We start from the raw sequence: 21,365 nt of genomic DNA on the forward strand, positions 1-21,365 counted from the left end.
CAGTGTCAGGAAGTTCTCTGTTGGTTTTCAGAAATGTGATAGAATGCATTTTCCATTATGAGAAGAAAGGAGAATGGAGGATATTTTCCCCTTTGTAGGTCGAGAAAACATATTAGTCTGCTCTATAAAGTATGAGTGGTAGAATTAGGTTCTATGGGTTTTTTTTTTAATTTCACTGATGTGTATTAGATGCTCTGGAGCTATTCTCCTAACTCTTATTCACATTGTCAGGTCAAAGTACCAGAGCTCAGCTGCCCCCTCTCACAGAGTTCCAGGGTTAACCCTGACAGGTTGGCAGGAAGATTGTCTTTTTTTAATGTTATATAGCTCAGGAATCCCCACTTATATGCTTCTCTCTATTACCAACAATTGATATAAATTAGGCAAACTCTATTAGTTTTTAGAAGGAGGATTTTACTAAAATGGTGAAGTAAGGGAAGTATGGACAAAACACTTCTCCAAAACTCTGTGACATATTTTTCCATCAGTATCTACAGAGTCCAGGGGAGAAGTGGACTCAAATGAAATGATAAAGAGGGTAACTCACAGTTTCTGGAAGTGCTCTTGGTTGAGTCTTCAAGATTTTTCTCTGTAGGTATGGTATAATTCGGGGGCTCTTTCTAGAGTCTTGGGTCTACTTTCTTCATTTCATCCAGTCTGTAATTGATTCCTAAAGCAAGGATCAATGTCAGGAGAGACACTAGTTGGATGCCAGTAAAAAGACAAGGAGTCCAAAATCCTTCTGACTTCTATCAAAGGTGAGATTTAAGCTTTTTCACACCAAATATTTATTAACCTTTTAAAAATAAAATTTAAAAGAAATCCAAGGAAGTTAGAAGGAGCTAAGGAGATGAGAAAGGAGAGAATTTCAGATAAGAAGATAGTGCAGAGAGGCAATGAACTGAGTAACGGGATGTCATCTGGAAAGAAGAGCAAGTAAACTGATATGGTAGCATCATAGAGATCATGGAGGAGAATCAGTTGTAGGAAAACTGGGGAGGAAAGAAGGGCTTATGAGGTTATGAAGGACATTAAATGCCAAACAGAACATCCTTTGATCCCAAAGGGAACTGACCCTCTGCCTTACATACATATTACTAAAGCTCGTACTCCCAAATCTACTTGTTTTTATCTCTTTTGGGCTTGTATTTATTTATATGAAAATCAATGTGATATGGTAGAAAAAGGAACTTGTTTAAATCCAAAGAAGGCCTAGATTCAAATCCTGACTCTGACAGAAAGGCTTGTTTTCCCAGAACTTCCTTGTATACAAACACACACACACACACACACACACACACACACACACACACACACACACACACATACATACACACATTCCATTAGGCAACTTTTTTAAGACTGTAAATTAGAGAAAAGGTATCAGTCTTCACTGGGGGAAAGAATTCTCTCAGCAACAGGAATTCCTTATACCTATGAATTCACATGTCCGTGCTTTGAAATTCTAATAACCAAGGCTGGCCCCAAGGAAGAAATATGACAATATAGCTCTCTCCCTTCTTTATGAAGAATTGAGGGATGCAGGAGACAATGGATAGGAGACTTAACATATATAATGTAGGAGTTGCCTGATGTGTTGGTTGAATGTTATGAAACTGTTTTTAATTTTTTACTCTTTGGGAAATGTAAATCATGTAAAAAATAAAGGATAGAATTTTTCCCTTTATAAAAAAATTTGTATGTTACATTAAAATACCCAGTTAACTCCCTCCCTCTCCCCCATTAGAGAAGGCATCATTTGAGCAAAATATATATGTAATTATAACATTATATCCTATTTTTTCTATTTACACATTTATAAAGATATCATTTTTAAAAATTGAAGATAATGGGTAATTTTGAAGAAAATGATGAATGTTGAAGTCACAACCAAAACTGTAAATTTGAGGAATGAGTAGGAAGTGGTAGATAGGAGGGGAAAAAAACATACACACTAGGTCCCTTGGTTTATTGAGACTCTGGTCTAGATATAGGAGGTACTAGGTTCCAATTTATCTTCAGATACTGTCTAGATCTGTGACCCTGGGCAAGTCACTTAACCCCTATTGCCTTTCCCTTACCACTCTTCTGTCTTGGAACCAATACACAGTATTAATTCTAAGACTTAAGGTAAGGTTTTGGAAAAACAAAAACAATAAAAACACAGATAACATTTTCTAGGAATTTAGCTTTGAGAGAGTAGAAAAATAGGATATATCTTGAGATGGAAGGAAGAACCCAAGGAATAGTTTTGCTTTCTTTTGTTTTAGAATGGGGGAGATCTGAGAATTTTTGTCAGTAGTTTAAACAAAGCTGAAAGAAGCAAAAGGAAAATTTAGAAATAGAAATGAAAAATTAAAATATAGAGGGAATAATCAATGAAGTAAGGTGCCTCAAAGAAATAGGTTCAAGGACTCAACTAGAGTATTAGTTTAAATAAAGATAAAAGTCATCTCTTTGACTGAGACTAGAACAAAGAAGGAGTTTTGAGAGGATATTGTTGACATGAATTGTTGGGTTAAAATACAGGGAACTCTTAATAGGTGGCCTCAAATTTTTCAGTCAAGTATTTGGAAATGTCTTCCAATTGAGAAAGAGGGAATCATGTAGGGGAACATTTCATTTTCAAAATACCTTGGTATTTGGTAATTAGAGGAGAGAGCCCATTTCTATACCTATTAGGAAGGGGGGAGCTAATTTTAGAAAGCTATGTGATTTTTAATCAGACTGAGAAAACCTATAACTTGGTAAAAAAAACAATTTTATAGGATCTAGAAAGCCTTCAGAGTCAAAAAACTGTAACAAAAAAATAAATAAATAAGCCTAAATAGCTTTTATCCAACTGTTACAAAAATATACATAAGATAACTGAATATAAATTCAAGGGTGAATACAGAATATAATAGGAATAACAAAGCAGCTGACTTTAAAAGAAAGGAAAAGGGACATTGGATTCATTTTCTGAGCATTTGTGGGAAGTCTACTACAGTAAGATGAAAAATATTTAAGAAATTGCTGGTGAGGGTGCAATTGAAAACATTTCCAGTTAAAAGTAAATGGAAGAAAGCAAAGCAGGTCATGAGGGTGAGGTGAGGAATGGGATATAAAACATTTTACATGCAGAAAGACTTCCCTTAAAAATATAATCAAATCTGGTCCAGGGGGCTTGGAGGTGCCATATGTAAAAATAAGCAGAAGCAAGGTAAGGGATCTCAAATCTAAAAGTGAGAGTGCAGGATTAGATGCCAAACCGCAAAAATATTTCAGCTGACAATAATGGGCTTCTGAAACCTCTTCTTGAAAGAAAAGAGGAAAGGAAGAAAGCCACTCTTCTGAAAAAACACCAATGATAAAATAAAGACAAGAAAGAAAGAATTGAGACAAATAACAACTAAGGATGATCATCCCTTCCTTCTGAAAGCATATTGAGAGATGGAGAATTGGCAAACATAGAGAAACTATTTCTTGGAATGGTTGAGAAGATATTCTAAAGTGAGATGGTAGGAATCAAAATAGCAACAGAAAGACTGGCAGCCAGGAGGCAAAATATGCACCAGACCTTAATAATGTATCATTATTTATTATTAAATTTACAGCATACTGTTCTTTTGTACCAAGGACTTTTATAATAATAGGATCAAATAAAAGGATCAATAAAACAACCCCTTAAAACAATAAAGCAAACATATTCCACATGTTTTAGAGGAAATGAGGAAAAAATTACTTAAGATTTCAGTTTGTTTTCTCTCTCATGCCAGGTTCCATTACCAAAAATTCAAAACATAAGTAAACATTCTTTTCTAAAAGAGAAAGCAGGAACTAGAATATTTGTGTCAGATAATACAGGATTGCTATGTGGTAACTAACTGGTTAATTCAATAAGGAGCAAGGCTTGGTGATGTGGCTCCACAAGATTTTCAACTTATGTTATCATAATTGTTGAGCCATAAAATTAAACATGATTATCAGGCTTTCACATCACTTTTGCTGCATGGTTATAGTATGAGAATTGAAACCTGTAACATACAGTGGAGGATGTTCTTCAGAGGGGATTTAATAAGAATAAGGAGGGAGATATAGTAAAGAGGTTAGAATGCTGAACAAAGAATGAGGAAGACTACATTTCACATCTGGCCTCAACACTACCTATTGTCAAGTACCTTAAGCTTAATGAGACTAGGGCAATGCCCTAGGATATTTTTTCCTGAACTAGAGATAAGGTTGTGCTCCCACATGAGGTTGTTGTGCAGTCATTTCAGTGGATATACAACTCTCCCTGGCCCCATTTGAGGTATCCTTGGCAAAGATGATGGAATGGTCTGCCATTCCCTTTTCCAGCTCATTTTACAGATAAGGACCATAGGCAAACAGAATTAAGTGATTTGTCCAAGGTCACACAGCTAGTAAATCTGAGACCAGATTTGAATTCAGGAAAATGAGCCTTTCTGACTCTAGGCCTGGCATTCTATCCCCTATGCCACCTAGCTGCCCCTATACCTACATGGGGAATTCCCTCTAATGTTTTGAAGTGACTTAAAATATATCTTGGCAACTTAGAAGAATTATTACTAATTCAAAAATAATACCTTAGTACCAATAAGTTATTTTATTTATTCAACACATAAATGCATTCAGTGTCTCCTGTTTTAGATGCTATAAAGAATAAAAGATGCACATAGCATCTGTATGACCCATGGTCCCTACCCCAAAAGACCTTAAATGCCTGTTGACTTATTATAGATATAGATTTTACATCTTTATGTCCTGTACACATTTTATCATATTTGTTATTATACTTTTGTTATTGTATCAAACTTATTCATGACCATAAATAATATTCTTTCCCTTTAAGGAATTAAAAAAATGTTTCTATGTATTTTTATATTTTACCCCAGAAGACAATAAGGAGTAATGATTAAAGGAATGACTTCAAAGCCAGGAAGACCTGGGTTCAAGTTCAGCCTCTGAAGCATGCTGGCTTTATAACTCTGGGTAAGTCTTTGGGGGCTCTGGGCAATTCTCAAGACTTAGTCTAGCATTAGATTGGATAGAAGATACTTAAGACTTAGTCTAACATTAGATTGGGTAGAAGATACTGACCTGTGTTAGGAGAGGCAGATTCTAATCTGAAACTTCCTAAAACAACAAAATGACCAATCTAATCCCTCTTCCAACCTTCCCCAAGAACTTAACAGTCATAACACATAGTAGGTACTTAATGCTTGTCCAGTGAAAGAATGAATGAGCAATACAAGCGCAATGCATTAAATGATACTAGAGTGGTTTGAAAGAAATAATATGGAGTCTTTAGCAATTTGTACTCTATAAGAAGAACTTTGGTATTAGAACATGACTTATTAAAGCTTTTCTGAGACTTGGCTACGTACCTAGTGCAATGGTTGCTGTTACCTGCCAGCAGTAGGGAGATCAAGGAAGCAAGATGGATTATTTCTAAAAAAGAATGCTGAAGTTGTCTTTAATAAGTTATATCTCTGTGGGCTACCTTTTAAGTTGAACATCTAGTCAAATAACAGCATAACCAGTGGTGGTGCAAAGATTCCTTGGACATATTTCCAGGTAAATCTCAGTAATGATATTAAAGTATATTGTCAGTTCTATTTACCTAGTGAATAGATTTAGGCCTGCAAAGTACTTCAGATGTCATTTAGATGAAATCTGTCATTTTATAGATGAGAAGCAAAGTCCCCAGAACATGAAGGGATCTGCCCAGTATTACATGGATTGTAAGAAGTCACCTGTTCTTGAAGTATTTGTAAATAGTTGACTCCTAGAAGTCTTTCAAGCTTTGAATATCCATGAAGTCATGAGAAGGAAAATTACAGAAATCTTGACTCAGAAATAGAAAATTGTGACTGCAATTTAATTCAATATCAACAAACATTTATTAAGTCTTGAGTGTGTGTAGCATTATGCAATGTGCTGTCATTATGTTGTCATGACCTCCATGATGAACACATTCATGTCAAATCATCAATTTCTAATCCTTTTCATTGACTAAGACAGCAAGCTATGTGTTAAAAAAAAAAAAAACCTCTTTATCTGAAGACCCAACATCACTCCTATGATCACAATTTTAGGACTGCACATTAGGCATTAGACAGTCCCCCACAGCTCTATTTGATGCTTGAAACTGCCAACAGTGACAGGTTAGCATCTATTCTGTGACATCTATTATCTATTCCTTTGGTATTGGACTAAAACAATTAGTCCACTTCAGAGCTCAGGTCTGCCTTCAAGATGATAATAACCATAGAATACCACTGTTCCCAAAGGAATCTCTGAATTGGAGAGTTCTCCAATTGCCAAGCACCATTTACTGCCAGTTAGTCTTGATATATAATGTGGTTCTTTCTAGGAAAGATGAGACAAAAAGGAAAATGGCCCCCTCTAATAATCCAGTACAAATATATGGTTAGACTTAGAATGATAAACATCATGACAACTATGTTTTTGTACAGAGGTAAGTACCGTTAGAAGGAAATAATTTGAAATGAACTAAGAGAAATTTAAATCAGAAACAGCTTTGGTGGGACAGATGCCTTTGCAGTGTTATCACATACTTACTTCTGACACCTAAAGTGCGGGTTTCCTGTTCAACATTACTATCAGATGAAGAAATTGTCACACTGAGTGATTTTCCTTTAAAATTAGAAACCAGGGCAAGTATTTATGTCTCCTTTCCCTCTATTATGTATTCATTCCCAAAATACTCTTTAAAATAATTAGAAACAGTTGAAAAAGAACCCTGAAATGCTATTAATAAAAGAAAAAGTTAACAATTAGGAAGGTCCCCCCCCCAATCATTTTCCTACTTCCTCTTTCTGGTCTATAGAAGAATTTTATTGAAGGCACAAATATTGTTGAACAGTGAATATATGAGTTTTCACCTTATTACTACAGTGAAAGATTGCCATTGTAGTACAGGACATGATTATCTGTGAATGCTCGTTTGTAAAGCATTCAAAAACCCTAGAATGTTAGAAGCAAGTGGAAATGGCCTTAGAGTTCTTCTAGTCCAACCCCCTCGTTTTTTCAGCTGAGAAAATCAAGGTTCAATGACTTTCCAATCTCATATATCTGGTTAATTATATTGCTGAGATAAAAACCATGCCTAGACCAGTGTTTTCTCCACCATAGTTAATACTCTTTGGTAATAGTATACATCTTTTCTTATTGCAATTTTTTTTTCAAATTTGGAAGGTTTCCTTCAAAGTAATTAAAATAAATCCTACTACTATAAGGTCTGTGCTGAGCTCATAGAACAGGTTATATGCACCATTTATGTGCCAAACTCATAAAGATCAATCTAATCAGTCAAAACCATTTTTACCTAAAATATTTCATTTAGATAGTTTGGCACAGTAAATAGAATACTAGATTTGAAATCCAAGGACATCAGTCCACAATCCTGCCTCTGCCATTTTTTTCCCTGCATAAGCATGTGCATGAGCTACTTAAGCCTTCTAGAGTTCAGTTTCTTTATATATAAAATTAAAGAGTTAGAGCAGGAGAACTCTTTAGTGATGAATAAAGTGAAAAATAAAATCACAAATTATTCAAAATCTGCTATTTAACCTTCTGTAAGAGAGACAACATGGCAATGTCATATGGTAGATAAAGGAGTGGCCTTGGAGAGAAGAAGTCTTGGGTTCAAATCCTTACCCTGATTCAAACTGTCTGACCTTAGACAAATCACTTAACTTCTCAGTTTCCTCAGGCAACTAGCTAAAGTGGCAGCTAAAACAGCTAAAAAGGCAGCTGGGTTGTACAGTGAACAAAGAAGAAGACTTGTAGTTTGTTGTAGAGGACAGTGTGGGAAAAATTAGGAATAGATCAACACCTCACACCCTACACCAAGATAAATTCAAAATGGGTGAATGACTTGAACATAAAGAAGGAAACTATAAGAAAATTAGGTGAACACAGAATAGCATACATGTCAGACCCTTGGGAAGGGAAAGACTTCAAAACCAAGCAATACTTAGAAAGAGTTACAAAATGCAAAATAAATAATCTGGAATACATCAAATTAAAAAGTTTTTGTACAAACAAAGCCAATGTAACCAAAATCAGAAGGGTAGCAACAAATTGGGAAACAATCTTCATAAAAACCTCTGACAAAGGTTTAATTACTCAAATTTACAAAGAGCTCCATCACTTGTACAAAAAATCAAGCCATTCTCCAATTGATAAATGGGCAAGGGACATGAACAGGCAGTTCTCAGCCAAAGAAATCAAAACTATTAATAAGCACATGAAAAAGTGCTCTACATCTCTTATAATCAGAGAGATGCAAATCAAAACAACTCTGAGGTATCACCTCACACCTAGCAGATTGGCTAACATGACAGCTATGGAAAGTAATGAATGCTGGAGGCGATGTGGCTAAGTGGGGACACTAATTCATTGCTGGTGGAGTTGTGAATTGATCCAGCCATTCTGGAGGGCAATTTGGAACTATGCCCAAAGGATGATAAAAGACTGTCTGCCCTTTGATCCAGCTATAGCACTGCTGGGTTTGTACCCCAAAGAAATAATAAGGAAAAAGACTTGTACAAGAATATTCATAGCTGCACTCTTTGTGGTGGCCAAAAATTGGAAAACAAGGGGATGCCCATCAATTGGGGAATGGCTGAACAAATTGTGGTATATGTTGGTGATGGAATACTATTGTGCTCAAAGGAATAATAAAGTGGAAGAATTCCATGGAAACTGTAACAACCTCCAGGAAGTGATGCAGAGCAAAAGGAGCAGAACCAGGAAAACATTGTACACAGAGACAGATACATTGTAGTACAATCGAAGGTGATGGACTTCTCCATTAGTGGCAATGCAATGTCCCTGAACAATCTGCAGGGATCTAAAAAATACTATCCACAAGCAGAGTATAAACTGTGGGAGTAAAAACCCCGATGAAAAGCAACTGCTTGACTACAGGAGTTGAGGGGATATGACTGAGGAGAGACTCTAAATGAACACTCGAATGCAAATACCAACAACAGGGAAATGGGTTCAAGTCAAGAACACATGTGATAACCAGTGGAATCGTGCGTTGGGTATGGGAGAGGGAAAGGTGGGGGGGGGGGGGGGTGGCGGGGAGGAAAAGAAAATGATCTTTGTTTCCAGTGAATAATGTTTGGAAATGACCAAATAAAATAATGTTTAAATTTTAAAAAAATATTCTACACTAAAGACAGGCTCATTTTCTGCTTTAGTGAAGAGAGGGCACACACTAGAAGTTCATCATAACAATGAAGTCACAGGTTCAGACACATACTCAGGAAAAACCTGACCTCATTTCTTCTTAGGAAGAAAGAATTTCTTCTATACATACAGTGTGTAAATATGGTTTCAAGAAGCTCTTATAATAAGGACCACATTTATATCAATCTATGTATGCTAATATGTGGGGAAAATGTAATGTATAAATAGGGGGTAAAGAAAGACCAAATAGAATAATCGTTCTCACACAAAGATTCACATGGGAAGGGGAGGGGAAGAAAACTCCTATAAGAAGGAGAGGAAGAGAGGGGGGGGGGGGTTTACTTAAACCTCAATCTCAGGGAAATCAACTCTGAGAGGGAAAAACATCCAGATCCATTGGGATCTTGAATTCTATCTTACCCAACAAGGGTAAGGAGAAGGGAAAACCAAGGGGGGGAGGGGGAGAGGGAGAACAAAAAGGGAGGGAAAGAGAGGGGGGAGGGGGAGGGAAGAAAAAGGGAGGGACTAAAAAGGGAAACATCAAGGGAGGGGACAAGGGGCACTGATTCAAAGTAAATCACTGGACTAAAAGGTAGAGCCGAAGAAGAAAAGGTTAGAATTAGGGAAGGCAATCAAAATGCCAGGGAGTCCACAAATGACAATCATAACTTTGAATGTGAATGGGATGAACTCACCCATAAAACGTAGACGAATAGCAGAATGGATTAGAATCCAAAACCCTACCATATGTTGTCTTCAAGAAACACACATGAGGCGGGTTGACACCCACAAGGTCAGAATTAAAGGATGGAGTAAGACCTTCTGGGCCTCAACTGATAGAAAGAAGGCAGGAGTGGTAATCATGATATCTGATAAAGCCAATGCAAAAATAGACCTGATCAAAAGGGATAGGGAAGGTAATTATATTTTGTTAAAAGGGACTCTAGACAACGAGGAAATATCATTAATCAACATGTATGCACCAAATAATATAGCACCCAAATTTCTAATGGAGAAACTAGGCGAATTGAAGGAAGAAATAGACAATAAAACCATACTAGTGGGAGACTTAAACCAACCATTATCAAATTTAGATAAATCAAATCAAAAAATAAATAAGAAAGAGGTAAAAGAAGTGAATGAAATCTTAGAAAAATTAGAATTAATAGACATATGGAGAAAAATAAATAGGGATAAAAAGGAATACACCTTCTTCTCAGCACCACATGGCACATTCACAAAAATTGACCATACATTAGGTCACAGAAACATAGCACACAAATGCAGAAAAGCAGAAATAATGAATGCAGCCTTCTCAGATCACAAGGCAATAAAAATAATGATTAGTAATGGTACATGGAAAACCAAATCTAAAACCAATTGGAAATTAAACAATATGATACTCCAAAACCGTTTAGTTAAAGAAGAAATCATAGAAACAATTAATAATTTCATCAAGGAAAATGACAATGGCGAAACATCCTTTCAAACCTTTTGGGATGCAGCCAAAGCGGTAATCAGAGGCAAATTCATATCCCTGAAAGCTTATATTAACAAACAAGGGAGAGCAGAGATCAATCAATTGGAAATGCAATTGAAAAAACTCGAAAGCGATCAAATTAAAAACCCCCAGCAGAAAAACAAATTAGAAATCCTAAAAATTAAGGGAGAAATTAATAAAATCGAAAGTGATAGAACTATTGATTTAATAAATAAGACAAGAAGCTGGTACTTTGAAAAAACAAACAAAATAGACAAAGTACTGGTCAATCTAATTAAAAAAAGGAAGGAAGAAAAGCAAATTCACAGCATTAAAGATGAAAAGGGGGACAGCACCTCCAATGAGGAGGAAATTAAGGCAATCATTAGAAATTACTTTGCCCAATTATATGGCAACAAATACACCTATTTAGGAGAAATGGATGAATATATACAAAAATACAAACTGCCTAGACTAACAGAAGAGGAAATAGAATTCTTAAATAATCCCATATCAGAAATTGAAATCCATCAAGCCATCAAAGAACTTCCTAAGAAAAAATCCCCAGGGCCTGATGGATTCACCTGTGAATTCTATCAAACATTCAGAGAACAGTTAACCCCAATACTATACAAACTATTTGACATAATAAGCAAAGAGGGAGTTCTACCAAACTCCTTTTACGACACAAACATGGTACTGATTCCAAAACCAGGCAGGTCAAAAACAGAGAAAGAAAACTATAGGCCAATCTCCCTAATGAATATAGATGCAAAAATCTTAAATAGGATACTAGCAAAAAGACTCCAGCAAGTGATCAGAAGGATCATTCACCATGATCAAGTAGGATTCATACCAGGGATGCAGGGCTGGTTCAACATTAGGAAAACCATCCACATAATTGACCACATCAACAAGCAAACTAGCAAGAACCACATGATTATCTCAATAGATGCAGAAAAAGCCTTTGATAAAATACAACACCCATTCCTATTAAAAACACTAGAAAGCATAGGAATAGAAGGGTCATTCCTAAAAATAATAAACAGTATATATCTAAAACCAACAGCTAATATCATCTGCAATGGGGATAAACTAGATGCATTCCCAATAAGATCAGGAGTGAAACAAGGATGCCCATTATCACCCCTACTATTTGACATTGTACTAGAAACACTAGCAGTAGCAATTAGAGAAGATAAAGAAATTGAAGGCATCAGAATAGGCAAGGAGGAGACCAAGTTATCACTCTTTGTGGATGACATGATGGTCTACTTAAAGAATCCTAGAGATTCAACCAAAAAGCTAATTGAAATAATCAACAACTTTAGCAAAGTTGCAGGATACAAAATAAACCCACATAAATCATCAGCTTTTCTATATATCTCCAACACAGCTCAGCAGCAAGAACTAGAAAGAGAAATCCCATTCAAAATCACCTTAGACAAAATAAAATACCTAGGAATCTATCTCCCAAGACAAACACAGGAACTATATGAACACAACTACAAAACACTCGCCACACAACTAAAACTAGACCTGAACAAATGGAAAAACATTAACTGCTCATGGATAGGACGAGCCAATATAATAAAAATGACCATCCTACCCAAACTTATTTATCTATTTAGTGCCATACCCATTGAACTACCAAAATACTTCTTCACTGATTTAGAAAAAACCATAACAAAGTTCATTTGGAAGAACAAAAGATCAAGGATATCCAGGGAAATAATGAAAAAAAACACATACGATGGGGGCCTTGCAGTCCCTGACCTAAAACTATATTACAAAGCAGCAGTCATCAAAACAATTTGGTACTGGCTAAGAGACAGAAAGGAGGATCAGTGGAATAGACTGGGGGAAAGCGACCTCAGCAAGACAGTATACGATAAACCCAAAGATCCCAGCTTTTGGGACAAAAATCCACTATTCGATAAAAACTGCTGGGAAAATTGGAAGACAGTGTGGGAGAGACTAGGAATAGATCAACACCTCACACCCTACACCAAGATAAATTCAAAATGGGTGAGTGACTTAAACATAAAGAAGGAAACCATAAGTAAATTGGGTAAACACAGAATAGTATACATGTCAGACCTTTGGGAGGGGAAAGGCTTTAAAACCAAGCAAGATATAGAAAGAATCACAAAATGTAAAATAAATAATTTTGACTACATCAAACTAAAAAGCTTTTGTACAAACAAAACCAATGTAACTAAAATCAGAAGGGAAACAACAAATTGGGAAAAAATCTTCATAGAAACCTCTGACAAAGGTTTAATTACTCATATTTATAATGAGCTAAATCAATTGTTCAAAAAATCAAGCCATTCTACAATTGATAAATGGGCAAGGGACATGGATAGGCAGTTCTCAGATAAAGAAATCAAAACTATTAACAAGCACATGAAGAAGTGCTCTACATCTCTTATAATCAGAGAGATGCAAATCAAAACAACTCTGAGGTATCACCTCACACCTAGCAGATTGGCTAACATTACAGCAAAGGAAAGTAATGAATGCTGGAGGGGATGTGGCAAAGTAGGGACATTGATTCATTGCTGGTGGAGTTGTGAATTGATCCAACCATTCTGGAGGGCAATTTGGAGCTATGCCCAAAGGGCGACAAAAGAATATCTACCCTTTGACCCAGCCATAGCACTGCTGGGTCTGTACCCCAAAGAGATAATGGACACAAAGACTTGTACAAAAATATTCATAGCTGCTCTCTTTGTGGTGGCCCAAAACTGGAAAACGAGGGGATGCCCATCAATTGGGGAATGGCTGAACAAACTGTGGTATATGTTGGTGATGGAGTACTATTGTGCTAAAAGGAATAATAAAGTGGAGAAGTTCCATGGAGACTGGAACAACCTCCAGGAAGTGATGCAGAGCGAGAGGAGCAGAACCAGGAGAACATTGTACACAGAGACTAATACACTGTGGTATAATCGAACGTAATGGACTTCTCCATTAGTGGCGGTGTAATGTCCCTGAACAACTTGCAGGGATCCAGGAGAAAAAAACACCATTCATAAGCAAAGGATAAACTATGGGAGTGGAAACACCGAGGAAAAGCAACTGCCTGAATACAGAGGTTGAGGGGACATGACAGAGGACAGACTCTAAATGAACACTCTAATGCAAATACTATCAACAAAGCAATGGGTTCAAATCAAGAAAACATCTAATGCCCAGTGGACTTACGCGTCGGCTATGGGGGGTGGGGGGGAGGAAAAGAAAATGATCTTTAACGAATAATGCTTGGAAATGATCAAATAAAATATATTTAAAAAAAAAACAAACAAAAAAAAAAGAAGCTCTTATAATATATATTGCTTGTTGCTAATTTTAAGTTACCTTATCTCAAAGCCTATCACTAGTTGGATTTGTTTTATATACTTGAAAATAGACATTTAATTTCTTTTAAAACATTCTTGTTCATTGATAGACTTTTAATCATTTCAGACATGGCTTCCCCCCTCCTCTTTTACAATTATTACAAATTCATGAACTTTTACTGGATTGAACACAATTTATCTCCAATGATAGAGCAACCAGGGGGTGCAGTAGATAGAATGCTAGGCCTGAAATCAAGAAGATTCATCTTTCTTAGTTCAAATCTGGCCTCAGATATTTACTGGCTGAGTGACCCTTAGCAAGACACTTGACCCTGTTTGCCTTAGCCTCCTCATCTGTAAAATAAGGTGGAGAAGGAAATAGCAAATCAATCCAATATCTTTGCCAGTAAAACTCCAAATGGAGCCACAGAGTTAGAAATTATGGAAAAATAGCTAAAGAACACTCCTAACTAAAGCAACATAAGTCAAGTTTTAATTTATACTTAACCTTTAGTGCAAAGATAATATGTTTATAACTTTTCTGTTATTTTGAAGTCAAATAAAATCTAGAAAAATTGTGTACATATGTGAATATATAATTACGTTAAATATATTTAGATATGATAGATGGATGAATAGACAGACAGACAAATAGATAGATAGATAGATAGATAGACAGACAGACAGTGTTTGAAAGCTCTGCCAGTGGAACACAAGTTCTGATAGGTTCTACTATGCTAGAAAAGTCTAGAGTATAGTCCCAATGAGAGACTGTATCTGTTGTCCAAGGCCCAGGCTAACGAAATATAAATAAGTCCATAGCCAAGAGGTCAGTCACTAGGTGAGTCCCAATCTTATTCTGTAATGATAGTGACAGAATGGCCAAAAGTGGGGATGAAGGGAAAAGGGCGCCATGAATCATGCAGCTTGATTATAATCTATAAACAAAAATTTGCATATTTCTACTCTACATATATAGTTTTCCCCTTATCTAACAATCAACAAGTTATCAGGATTTTAGAAAAACTTCTTACTATAAATGAAGCCAGAAGACCTTAGAAAGTTGCAGTTAAGAGGAAGAATGATTCAGTCTGTCTTTGAAGAGATAAATGAAAGTTATTTTGGAAATAGTTTCATTTTCAGAAGTCAATAAATAAAAATCATTATTTCATGGAGTACTTGCCCTTTAGTCTCTTGCCTCTCAATGCTCAGGATGAATATAAGTAGTGATAATACTGTGATAGTAACTACAAATTCTGAATCAACAACTTTTGAAGAAAACGAAAGTTTGAAAAATTATCACCTTCAGCACCTTAATAAAAAAGAGGATATTGAGCTGGATGGTAAAAAAATATTGGAAAATATGATTCTGAATCTTAAAAGAGGAAACACTATTTAGAAACTTCCTGCCCATGTATCATGAAAATATTCTTCAAGAAGAAAGTTGGGAGGTAATATACATGTTGAGCACTAAATATCATGCTCTGACTGAAATTGACTATATATTAATATGAAGAAACAAGTCTTCCAATATAGATGCCATTTCACAAATCATTTGTCTATGGGACAACATATTAATTCACTCTCAAAATTGACACAAAATTAGTAAAAAATAAAGATGAGAAGGTATTTCATGTGATTATAGCAGCTCCATTCTGATGTATTCAAAGATATCAATAATGCTGGAAAAGTAGAAATGGATAGGGGATAGCTAAGCCTAAAAATGGAAAGTATTGGGTTCATATTTGACCTCAGACACTTCCCAGCTGTATGACCCTGGGTAAGTCACTTAACCTCCATTGCCTAACCATAATACTCTTCTACCTTGGAACCAATGCACAATATTGATTTTTAGATGGAAGGAAAGGGATAAAAAAATAAATGGATAATGGAAATTCTACAATACTTTAATAGTTTCAAACTACTCCTTAAATAGCATATCTCATCTTTTAAAAATTAATACTGTGAGTCATGAAATACCACAGTCTCTGAAGAATCAAAATTGGAAGTGACTCAAAGGGTAATGAAGAGAACAGTCATAAGTATCCCACAAAATATTGCCAACAATGACTTGTGCATAAGAAGTGAACTAAAAGGAATCATTCATTAAATTTATGAGGCAGTTAAGTGCCACAGTGGAGAGATTGTTTGCCCTGGAGTCACCTGTAATGTAGAGACAATGATAGCATCTAGCTTCCAGGGTTGTTGTACGGATAAAATGAGATATTTGTAAAGCACTTAACAAATCTTAAAATGCTATAAACTTATTAGCTTTTATATGATTGAAAAAGTAAGTTAACTACTTATATAGCAAGGGCAAGAGCTAACAAATAGACAATTCATGATATTCATGGAGGGTTAAAAGTCTTAGCTTGAGGAAAGTCTCCATCACATTATATAAATTCCCTAGGAAGAATCTGCCAGAATTGTAGAGACTGATAAAAAATGGATTGATTACAATCTAAAACAGAAAAAAATCAAGTCATACACACTTCCTGTCCAAGGACCCAGAAATGTAGGATGGAAGTGACATCAACAAGATCAGAAAGCCCCTGAGGTACCAAAATGCAGACATGTCTGAGAACATCATGGACCTAAGTTAAATGAAGCTAAAGAAAGCTTATTCTAATAGAAAAAACTCCTGCTGGAATGGACCATCAAAACATCTCACATTGTTTTGGTAGATTTGGTGTTCATTAAATACCTAAATATGTTTGGCCTAACTCATTTCCCTTCAATTCCCTTAATATACCCTGTGGATTTCCAGAGAAATGTGAACCGTATGTTTCTGATTTTTTTAGACTTAACTCATCAACATGTTTGTTAAGAATAGTTTGATACACAAAAAGCCTTCTGAATATTTGCTGCAGAATCTTTCTTAAAAAGCCAATAAACAACTGGAATTTAAAACCTGAATAGTGAAGTCTTCATTTTGTACGATATAAATGAGTTCTTTACCCTTTAACACAGTGGTTCTCAACCTTTCTAATGCCGTGACCCCACTATACAGTTCCTCATGTTGCAGTGACCCCAAACCAAAAAATTGTTTTGGTGGCTACTTCAAAACTGTAATTTTGCTACAGTTATGATTCGGAATGTAAATACCTGATATGCATTATGTATTCTCATTGCTACAAATTGAGAGGTTGAGAACCACTGCTTTAACATGAATGAACACCTCCTTCTAATTTTGCAACTGTGAAGAATTATTTTGATAATTCATTCTATTTATTGTCATTTTTGTTTTAGAATACAGAGTAGACTTTGATGATATAAAATTGAAGTCATGCAAAGAAGGGTCTCCACTAACTTTGTTCAAATCTAAGCCAATGCTTCTACTTCGATCTACTCATAGAGACTGAGAATTAATCTATGTAACAATGTAATATAAACTCTTTGCTGTAGAAAGGTAGGAAGACATGCAATCAGCGGGATGGCTTGAGTTCATGAACAGGTTCACCAGAAGACAGTTTTCCCTTCCCAGAATCTAAGGTATCCTATAAATGGCTAAGCCTACTACTTTAGTTCAAAGGACCCCATCAGTGTGCTTCCTTTTTAATAGTCAATTAAAAGAGTCAATTAGCCCTAAGAAAGACTTTTAATAAGATGACAAATAAAAACAGTAGCTGCAAAACATTTCACTCATGAAATGGAGATGAGCTATCCCAAAAATATGTCTGTGAGAAAAAGTGAACATAGACACAAAACCATAATGATGAGGTACTTGTGCAAAAAAAATGTGACCAAAGTTAGTCCAGTATCACAATACCTCAAAGTCTTTTCTTTCCTTTTGAAGTCCTATCTTTAATTGACAGGGCTTTCTTTCTTGAGTCTATGAATGGTTCTCAATTTTTTGTCAGTAATAGCAATCAGTGCTAACAATCATCATTGTGGCTGTGGCAGATCCAGGGATAGGAGTATTTTTAGGTCTTTGCAGTTATTTTCAGGGCTAAGACTAATAGGCATAATCTTTTAAGTTCTCACAGTTTGGAAAAAATGTCTTGGGAATTATGAGAATGCCTGGTCAAGCAAATGAATTTCTGAAGCCAAATTCAAGAAATAGAATATAATAGTCTATTTCAATTACTTTTCTAGTTCTTTTATCAACCAACCAATCAATAAGTAAATATTTGTTAAGCACTTACTTTATGCAATGTACAATGCTAGGCCCTAAGATTACAAAAAAGTGGCATTAAAGATAGCTAATGAAGATAGATTTGGATTTCCTTTTTCAGTACAAAGAATTCTATGGGAATTCCAAAGGGACTATGGAAATTACTACATCTCCGTATGTTTGTGCTGATCCACCCCTTTGTATCTAGTAGAAATCTTTCAATCATGGTATGTTAGCAAGCCTTTAGAGCCCTTAAAGACTGTCTTGTATAATCCCTTTGTCCCCCATGGCTCATGGAGCTCCCCCATCCCACCTCCAAAAAAGGCTCTCACTGGGATCAAGCATACCTGGATTCAATTCTGAGGGTGTCTAACTGAAAATACAGGTAGGACTTTTTTTGAACTATCTGGCTCAATAACTCACACCACAGGAATTCCAGAGAAAATTGCTAAAATAAAATTTAGTATGTTTCATATCTAATCTCTCCTCTAAAAGTGATAAAAAAAAAAAAGATTGAGTGTTGTAAAGGGACTTGATGTGAAAGGTAGTTATCAGGAATAGGATATAACTATTATTTCTTCCATTATAAAAGCATTCCTTAAAACACACGGAAGATTCATAAGTGTATGATGATGAATATTTACAACATGAAACAATAACCTAATACTCCCATTATACTCTTCCAGAAAATAAAGACAAAGTTGTAAGAAAGCTCTTCAGATATTCCACTGCTGCAATAAAAATCTATGATAAAGAGAAACAGAAGCAGAAAGGTCCAACCATTATCAATTTATTAGCAATGCCTAATACTATGACAACACAGGATCCAAAACTATTTCAATTGGTACAAGAATCCTGAAATAAATTTATAGAGCATTCTTATAGGTTAAAATGAGTAATATCAGAATGGGGAAGAAGAACAGTAAACGAGGAACATTGATAAGTTAAGGAATATGATATGGACATTCATGCTTTCTTGATAATCTTTAAGAAAAAATATCCCATATCAAAAATAGAGAACTTTGAACAGATGAACAGCACTCAGGACATGAAGGTTTTTCAGCCCTGTGTAAAGATTAAAATTTAGAAATTTGGGGAAACTGAGGAATGTAGAAATTCGTTTCTCTCTGCAAGGAGTATTATATTTTTATGGGGTTTATTAAAGATTAAGGATTAAAGAAAATACAGGATAAGAAAACACATTCCTAGGCCAGAGAGGCCTAGGCAAGACCTCACCTACATTATGAAAAGAGCCACATCTGCTCCAAAACAGAAGTCCAAAAGACCACAAAGCCTTTGCAATCAGGTTAAATACCTTCTCGATCTCAGCCCACATGAGAATTCAGAGCATTCTGGGGAAGGGGAGCAAGTGGGCTTCTGGGGATTGAAGTCCAGAGTTCAAGTCTATTTTTACACCTGGATGACCTATATAGTCACCATGACTTATACAACGTGTGTGTGTTTGTGTGTGTGTGTACAGAGCATTTATCTCAGCATAAGTAGAACACTTCTCATAACTTCATGAAAAGTATTCAATTCCTTGTCTTACAAATAAGGAAAATTGAACCAATAAAATTTATTAAATGCATTAAGATTTATAATGATAAAAGTGTTGTAGCAATAAAAATCGGTACAGCATTGTGGCAAGTTCTGGATTGGAATAAGAAAGATATCAGAAGTCAATCTTTACCCCACTAGGTGTGTGAGACAATCAGAATGTGTTCCATGTAATTTGCCTTTGGAATGCCCCAAATATCAGTGTATAAGCAATATTTGCTTGAGTGAAAGGCATTATGGTATAGCATAACAGAAAGAGGACTAGCCTTGGAGCCAAGATGACATGGATAAAAATCCTGCCTCAGACACTAAATACCTATAGATCCTAGACCAAGCTATTTAATCTTTCTTAGTCAGTTTCTTCATTAATAAGTGGGGATAATAATAACAATAATGCTAACTTCAGAGGTATAGTATCAGATGAAGTAATGTGTGTAAAGTTCTTTTTAAACCTAAAAGCACTCTATAAATTCCAGATTAATTTTGAAAGGTATAAGGTCAAATATGAATTAACTAATTAAAAATAATTTATTAAGCATGATATGTAAACATGTGTATGCATGACAGGTACTATCCTAAGCCCCTGGGATGGAACTGTAAAGAGAAATAGTTCCTGTGTCAAAAAGTTTAGACTCTATCAAGGTAGTTCTGGAAGTCTCTTCTAGTTCTAGGTACTACTTTACCACAGATGTAGTGCTAGATGGGATCAGAGATCATTTAGTCCAGTGATATCCAACCCAAATAGAAGCAAGGGCAATTAAGCCACACATAAGGATCCACAGTCCACATATTGACTTCATCCAGCAACTGCTTTGAACTACTTCAGTTTCCATGTTATTCAGTTCAACCGAATTTAATTCAATGTAGCACCAAGAAACTGTTCGAATCACTGAGAGACATACAAATATAAATGAATGAAGGAATGAAGAAAGCATGTATTTAGTGTTTATTATGTGTAAAACAGTGTGCTAAGCACTAGTGATACAAATATAAATACAAAAGTAGGATAGTCCCTGCTTTCCTAGGAGCTCATGTTTCAACATGTAGTATCTGCCCTCAAGGAGTTTACAAACTATCACTGGAAAGAAAATGATATATAAAAATAACTAAAATACAAAGCAGAATGTGGTATCTTCATAAGAAACGTACAAAAGACTTTCTTAAGGATGAAGGGAAGAGATCCCGTCCTAATAACAAATTATGGAAGTCTTTATGAATCTATCAAGAATCAAGAATTAAAATTTACTTATGCTAAGTACTGTGGATATAAATGAAAAGCAAAACAGTCCTTGCCTTCAAAGAGTTTACAAATAATGGGAGGTAAGTTAGCAGGGCTCTGGTACATAATTATAACCTTTGCTCTCAGGAAAACTAAGGCTGGTAGATCTCTTGAATTCAGGACATCAATATAGTGAGCATCTCCCTGTTGCCAGGGGAATTGACATAGGTCAAAAATGCAGAAATAGAGCATATCAAAGTTCCCATGCCCATCATTAGTGGAATTGGTCTGTGAGAAGCCATCACTTTTCTAACTGGGGCAGGAGAGAAGGACCCAGGTTAAAAAAAAAATTACTAAGTATAAGAGATTTCTAGGCATAGGAAACAGTGCGATTAAAAGCATTTGGAAGAGAGGGCCCAATATTTG

Source organism: Monodelphis domestica, chromosome 2, assembly GCF_027887165.1.
Source record: "Monodelphis domestica isolate mMonDom1 chromosome 2, mMonDom1.pri, whole genome shotgun sequence".
Classification (NCBI taxonomy): domain Eukaryota; kingdom Metazoa; phylum Chordata; class Mammalia; order Didelphimorphia; family Didelphidae; genus Monodelphis; species Monodelphis domestica.